At 44.5% G+C, this 7,366-nt stretch overlaps 1 long non-coding RNA gene across 1 annotated transcript; it reads left to right on the top strand.

Annotated features, from left to right (window-relative positions):
* Positions 1-5,210: 5,210 nt before the first annotated feature.
* On the top strand, positions 5,211-6,959 carry LOC123344749. Its single transcript, XR_006572650.1, has 4 exons — positions 5,211-5,319; positions 5,796-5,868; positions 6,160-6,283; positions 6,444-6,959. It is a non-coding gene; the product is annotated as an uncharacterized LOC123344749 (long non-coding RNA).
* The last annotated feature ends 407 nt before the right edge of the window (positions 6,960-7,366 follow it).

The raw sequence follows: 7,366 nt of genomic DNA, 5'->3' as shown, positions 1-7,366 counted from the left end.
TTGTATATATCTGTATTAAAGCTAGTGTACAAAATATGAAAATTGTGTTTCTGATATAATTGTTAAAGCTCCAGAACTGACAACCTGATGCTTGGAAGTGGGACTGTCTTATCTCCTGATTGGTGTAAACTTACATAGATACAATACTCCTGCCAGCTAAATCCTTATTCTTTAATTGAAACAGATACAAAGTCCAGTTAAAGCCACATTATTTATTTAAATTATTATGTGGAAGAAACCTGGAGTTTTCAGGTGCTCAACTAGCCCCTGGAATCATCATTAAAATTGCCTCACTGCCTCAATATGAAATGTTGCCTCTGGTGAGCCATGAGTGGCCAGAGGGCTGTGGGCTATGACAAGTTCCAGCCCCCTGTTTGACAGCATGAAGTCGGCCTTGAGCTGTATGACGAGTGCCAGGCAGCACAAGCTGCAGCAGCAGTGGAGGTGCAAGGGTGGCAATATGCTATGCGACCCTTATGTCTGTGATGCTGCTGAGGGTGGTGACATTGCCTTAAGACAGAGATGGACAAACTATGGCCTGCTGGCCACATCTGGTCTGTGGATCCCTCCTGTCCAGCCCCTGAGCTCCTGGCTTGGGAAACTAGCCTCTGGCTGTCCCCTGCTGTCCCTACTGCTGTGCAGCCTCAGTTTGCCCTGTTGGTGGTGCAATGCTATGGGTGGCAAGCAGGGCCAGCTTTAGGAAGTGTGGGGCTCAATTTGAATACCCAGCGGTGGTCTGGGTGTTTGGCGGCACTTTGGTGGCGGGCTGTTCACTTGCTCCTGGTCTTCCGTGGCACTGAAGGACCCATCACTGAAATGCCGCCGAAGACTGATAGCGAGTGAAGGAGCTGCCACTGAAATGCTGCCAAAGATCTGGCCCACTGTAGGATGAGTAAAAAAATTCAAAAGGTATGTAACTTAGGTGCTCTTCTTTAGGGCATGGGGCTCTCTTAGGTGTGGGGGTCTGATTTGGGGGAATTGAGATACCTCTTTCAGCAACCCCCCAAGTGCACCTACCGTGGAGTCACATACTCTCTGCAGGTAGCATTTTCTTTTTAGGAATCTGAAATATGGTAATTATAGTGTTACCTGGTGATAGAGTTTGAATCTTCTATAGATTCGCATTGTAAGATGAAAGGTTGATCACTACATCAAGAGGAACAGTGCTTCCTGCTGTCAAGCTAGAAATGAACTAAAGAGTTTCTGTGGCACGTGAGTCTGTATTTATAGCTGCCTTTGGCTTCTAAGGCATGCTGGGAAATGGAGGGGGTGGAGCTTAGGCAGTATATAAGCTGGTGTATTGTCACCTGAAGTCATTCAGCTTTGTGGTGGTCCAAAGAGATGTGCATAGGTGCTTCTATGGGTGTTTTTAGTCATGGTGAGTATTGATACAGGGTAATGATGACATGTTAATGTACTGTTTTCCTTGTCTTATTGCTGTGTAATGTGTTTTTATTTCATTTCAGGTTGTTCATAGTGTGTTTAATTTATGATTTTTATTTTCATTGGGAGGGAATACATTGGGGGTTGTTTCTGATAGAGCATCTGTTAAACATCTGTATCCAGTACCAGTGGCACATCTGTGGTGTTGGACTGTTGTAGAAGAATTGCAGTATTCTGTTTGGGTTAGGTGGGGACCGGTCTGAGGAAACTGTAATATTTAGTAAGAGTTTTGTGTCTTAACCTTGTGTATTTTGTCATAAGCCTTCTTCATATTTGCAGCTATATCCAGATCTGGTACCAAGGTGCCTGGTGACATTAAAGGTTGTGAATATTTTTATTTTTGACTGTCATGCTGGTGCTGTATGTTTGTGAGTGATTTCAACATATGGGAGTGAAGGCCTGTCTACCGAGGCAAAGGGGATGTTGAGAGGGGGAGCTCCTGTCCAATTTCCAAGCATCAGTATATGCGAAAGGGTTTGATGGTCAGAAGCATTTGTGATGTTGAGGTGTTTTCATTAGTTATGGGAGTTACCTAAAGTTTGTCCATTCTTAATGGGCCTGTGAGTGGTGGGTGGGTGCTTGTTGTATGGAGATTGATTGATTGCTGGCAGCTTGATCTGTCTGTAACTAGAGATGCTCCATTCTCAATTCCTCTCTCTTACACAGCAGTGGGTTTGCATGACAGGTCACCAATTCATCATTGTGTTCTCCTCTACATGGGTGTGGTTTTCTGAGGAGGATGTGAGCATCCTAGTTAGCGACAGGCCCCTGTGGTGCAGGGAAAGGGGGAGGGGCATGAGTGTGTAGAGGTGTAGCTATTTTCTGTGTGGATGAGTGTTTGGGGTGGGGTGCAATTAGTAGTAGGTGTTCCTTCTCAAGGAAGCAGTATGTAGGTGTGGTCATTTTTCATATTGTGCAGTTAGGAGCTTTGTGAGTTGAGTTTATAACTGAGAATTGCTATCAAACTTTGTTTTTATTTGCAGATGTGTCAAGACTACGTGGTACAGGATCTGATTCCATGGAGGGTTGTGACTACGTCTCCTTGACAGTCATGACATTGCTGTATGGCTATTGATGTATGGCAGCGAAGGCCCTTGGAGAAAGGAAAAGAGCTTCTTGAGAGCAGGAGTGGCCGTCAAAGTTAAGTATCTCCTGAATGGTTTGATAGTCAGAAGTATTTGAGCCGTTGAGGAGCCTTGTTTAGGGATGGGAGTCCTCTACACCCTGGCCATTCTTAATGGGTGCATTAGGGAGTTTACTGTATGGAGGGAGTGTGCACTTTCCTTGGAGGAAAGTCGATTGCTGCGAGAGTGACCTGTCAGTAACTAGCGATGCTCCGTTCTCAGTTCTTTTTTCTTACACGGCACTGGGTTTGCATGATAGGTCACCACTTCATCTTTTCTCCATCTTCTACATGGTTGTGGTTTTCTGAGGAGGATGTGAGCATCCTAGTTAGTGACAGGCCCCTGTGGTGTAGGGAAAGGGGAAGGGGCATGAGTGTGTAGAGGTGTAGCTATTTTCTGTGTGGATGAGTGTTTGGGGTGGGGTGCTCTGAGGGGTGGGGTGTAATTAGTAGTAGGTGTTCCTTCTCAAGGAAGCAGTATGTAGGTGCGGTCATTTTTCATATTGTGCAGTTAGGAGCTTTGTGAGTCGAGTTTATAACTGAGGTTTGCTGTCAAAATTTGTTTTTATTTGCAGATGTGTCAAGACTACTTGGTACAGGATCTGATTCCATGGAGGGTTGTGACTACGTCTCCTTGACAGTCATGACATTGCTGTATGGCTATTGATGTATGGCAGCGAAGGCCCTTGGAGAAAGGAAAAGAGCTTCTTGAGAGCAGGAGTGGCCGTCAAAGTTAAGTATCTCCTGAATGGTTTGATAGTCAGAAGTATTTGAGCCGTTAAGGAGCCTTGTTTAGGGATGGGAGTCCTCTACACCCTGCCCATTCTTAATGGGTGTATTAGGGAGTTTACTGTATGGAGGGAGTGTGCACTTTCCTTGGAGGAAAGTCGATTGCTGCGAGAGTGACCTGTCAGTAACTAGCGATGCTCCGTTCTCAGTTCTTTTTTCTTACATGGCACTGGGTTTGCATGATAGGTCACCACTTCATCTTTTCTCCATCTTCTACATGGGTGTGGTTTTCCGAGGAGGATGTGAGCATCCTAGTTAGTGACGGTCCCCTGTTGTGGTGGGACGTGGGGAGGGCCAGCAATATGTGGATGAGAGTGTGTAGGGTGGGTGGGTGCTTCTCTGAGTAGAGTGTAATGTGTAGTAGATATTCCTTATCTTCAGGAAGCAGTATGGAGGTGAGGTCATCTTTCATAACGTGTAGTTGGGTGCTTTTGTGAGTTGGTTTTTCAGTTAAGCTTTGTTTGTATTTGCAGATGCCTCCAGATCTGGTATCGTGTTGTGTCATTCTGTGGAGGATTGTGACTACATCTGTTTGACTGTCACTGCACTGCTGTACAGATGTTGATGTATGGGAGGGAAGGCCTCTGTAGCAAGGAAAAGAAGATATTGAGATTGGGAGTGGCTGTCAAAGTTAAGTATTTGCTGACGGCTTTTATGGTCAGAAGTATTTGAGATGTTGAGGCTTATGGATGGGAGTCCTCTAAACTGTGTCTGTTCTTAATGGGCATGTAAGGGGTTGGTGGGAGCTTGTTGTATGGAGGGAGGGAGTTTGTGTTTTCCATGGATGAAGGTTGATTGCTGGGAGAGTGACCCATCTGTAACTAGAGATGCTCTGTTCTCAGTTCTTTTTTCTCACGTGGTACTGGGTTTGCATGGCAGTTCACCACTTCATCCTTTATACGTCTTCTACATGGTTGTGGTTTTCTGAGGAGGATGTGAGCATCCTAGTTAGCGAAGGGCTGCTGTTGTGGTGGGATGTGGGGAGGGCCAGTAATATGTGGATGAGTGTCTGTCTGGGATGGGTGGGTGCTTGTCTGTGTGTGTGGGGTGTAATTTGTAGTAGATATTCCTTTTCTTCAGGAAGCAGTATGTAGTTGAGGTCCTCTTTTGAATTGTGTAGCTGTGCATGTTGTGAGTAGGTTTGCAGTTGAGCTTTGTTTGTATTTGCAGACGCATGCAGATCTGGTATCGTGTCGTGTCATTCTGTGGAGGGTTGTGACTACATCTGTTTGACTGTCACTGCATTGCTGTATAGATGTTGATGTATGGGAGTGAAGGCCCATGTACAAAGGAAAAGGCGATCGGGAGTGGCTGTCAAAGTTAAGTATCTGCTGGAGGATTTGATGGTCAAAAAGTATGTGTGCTGTTGAGGCTGTAGGGATGGGAGTCCTCCGAAGCCTGCCTGTTTGTAATGGGTTCATGAGGCAGCTCATTGAATGGGAGTGGGAGTTTTCTGTGGAGGAAGTTGACTGATGGAAGAGTGACCTGTCTGTAACTAGAGATGCTCCATTCTCCCTTCTTCTCTCATAAATGGCACTGGGTTTGCATCACTGATCACCACTATCCTGTTTGTCTGTCCTCTATTGGGTGTTGGTTTTCTGAGGAGGATGTGAGCATCCTAGTTACCGATGGGCCCCTGTCAGTGTTGGGAAAGGGCCATGAGTACTGTGTAAATGTGAGTATTTTGCATGTTGATTTTAAATGTATAGAAGTAGTTGGTTGCTGCTTCATTGTAGGTAGGAATGTGCTGGGGCTCTTTCAGGGTGTCAAATAGGTTAGTTTAGCAAAGGGAGTGTGGTGTTGTGAGCATTAGCAATAATCTGGTGTTTATTGTTTGTGTGCCACAGGGGTATTTGAGTCCAGAACTGAGGGAATGGGCTGTAGCAAGTGTGCCGCGTTTGGTTTACATGGGTTCTTGTAAATATGGTGCCAGTGGGCACAGAGGAGCTGTTTGCATCCATGAGGTAAGTGTTAAGTTAGAGCATTTAGTGCAGTCCTGTTGATGGGAGTGTGTTTTTTTTCTGTGTTAGATAAGGTGGGTTTATGATGAATGGGTTCATCACCAGTTTTGTGTGTGAGACAACAGATGGAGAAGACAATATTTGGGTTAAGTTGTTGCTTGTTCTGTAGAAGAAGGTTGGACCTAGGTGGGTGGTTAGTGAGAGTGTTGTCGTGTTTGCCCTAAAATGTTGAGTAGTTTTCCTTGAATATATTGTGTGATGTGTTGATATTCCTCAGGGAAGGGGTATCGGTGGGGAGGTGCGTGTGGAAAATATGTAATGGGACTGAGTTGCAGTTCAAGGGAAGGGTGAGGGAATTTCATGACTGGTGATTCCTGTGTTCCCATAGATGGTTTGTTTGAAGAAATAGGGTGGGATTTGTTGCATCATCTGTGGGTTTGACTTTGAGTCCTTGTTGGATTCTTATTTTGTGTTTGCAGATCCTTAAGAGGCTTCAAGAGGTGCAGTTTGTGAAAGAAGGATAGATGTGAAGCCCCATCTGGTGGAAAAAGAGTGAGTATCTGGTTATATTTTTCTGTGTTTTGTATCGTGTGCTGTTCTTTTAAAGTCTTGTTCGCTTTCTGATGCATGTATGTGGATGTACATGTTGGGATACTAGTATCGATAATCTGTAAAAGAAGGTGTCACGGTGTATGCAGTTGGTGTTGCATTTGCTTGTGGGGGAATGGAAAAGAGTGATGCAGAAATAGGTGCCGGGTGTGTAATCACAGATGGTTTGAGATGGTCTTCACGGTGTCAGTCAGTGTGTACTGTGAGTGTCATGAAATGTTTTTATCATTGTAGGTTTTGTGTGAAGATGGGGATCCAGTTGGGCAAAGAACAAGTGAAGTAGAAGTATGCCTGTGGGGGACATGAAGTACTTATTTCCCAAAATGGAAGGGGATTTGATGTCAACTTTGCAAGTTAAGTATGTGTCATTTGTTGTTCTGTGTGATGTTGGAGATGGGAAATGTCTGTCACTGGGTGCACGTCACTGGGCATCACAGGTACTTTTGTTTTAGAAACTGAGATGTTTAGCATTTTATCTAAGGTCATTGAATTTGTGAATTGTTTTCTCATTCTCATAGGAATCTATTTCCATCTCTGTGGTCGGAAAGTATCAGCGTCACCGGAGAAGACTTCAGTGTGCGTCGTTCGGAGCAATTGGGCTTTGATCATGTATTATTTGGGTCAAGATGTGAAGTGTTGTCTGTTTGATGGCTAGAATGTAGTAGAGCAGCGGGGCTGATGTCACCATGTTTTGGTAGATACCTGAGCAATTATATCATGAAATGGCATCAGTGTCATTTCTGTTGTTCGAATTGGAGAGGGTGGGTTCATTTGTGTGGTCAGTTAAAGGAACATCACCATATAAGTAGTTGCACAACACGTAATTGTTTTCTGAAAGGAGTGGTTTGTTTGCCACTTGGAATGTTCTAGCCATCAAAGTTGCAAGAGGACACAGTTGAGGGTTGTATCATCTATTGGGGCATCCTGAAGTGTTTGTGAATTGTGTTCATAATGTTGTGTGTGCTGTATTTGTAAAGTTGTAATGTATAGTTTTGGTTGTGATTGGATGACTCCCTTTGTCATCCACGTTGTAGCGCGCTACCTCACTGTAGTGATTTTTGAAACCATGGTACAGTGCAGTCAAACAGCCGGAAGGCTGACGTTATAACAAATTTGTCAGCCTTTTGGCTGTTTCGCTGCACTGTACCATGGTTGGGACTGTCCCGGACAGTCTTTGACTTAACATTTTGTACATGGAGGTGCTGTAGAGGAAGCATGCTGGCCAGTTGCTAGGGGAGGTATAGTCAAGTCCCATTCCTGCCTCTCACAATAGATGCATGGTTTCGGACATGTGATGGGGATGTGTAGAAATATATGGAAGTGAAATGCCAGGGTTGCTTATGTTAATGTTTGTGTTACATAAATAAACCACCTTACAACAAACCATTATTACTGAATGTGTGTGCAGTCCTGTACAGTGTCCAATATTTGCAAGCTCTTA

Source organism: Mauremys mutica, chromosome 11, assembly GCF_020497125.1.
Source record: "Mauremys mutica isolate MM-2020 ecotype Southern chromosome 11, ASM2049712v1, whole genome shotgun sequence".
Classification (NCBI taxonomy): domain Eukaryota; kingdom Metazoa; phylum Chordata; order Testudines; family Geoemydidae; genus Mauremys; species Mauremys mutica.
This window is presented reverse-complemented; position numbering and strand designations above follow the sequence as displayed.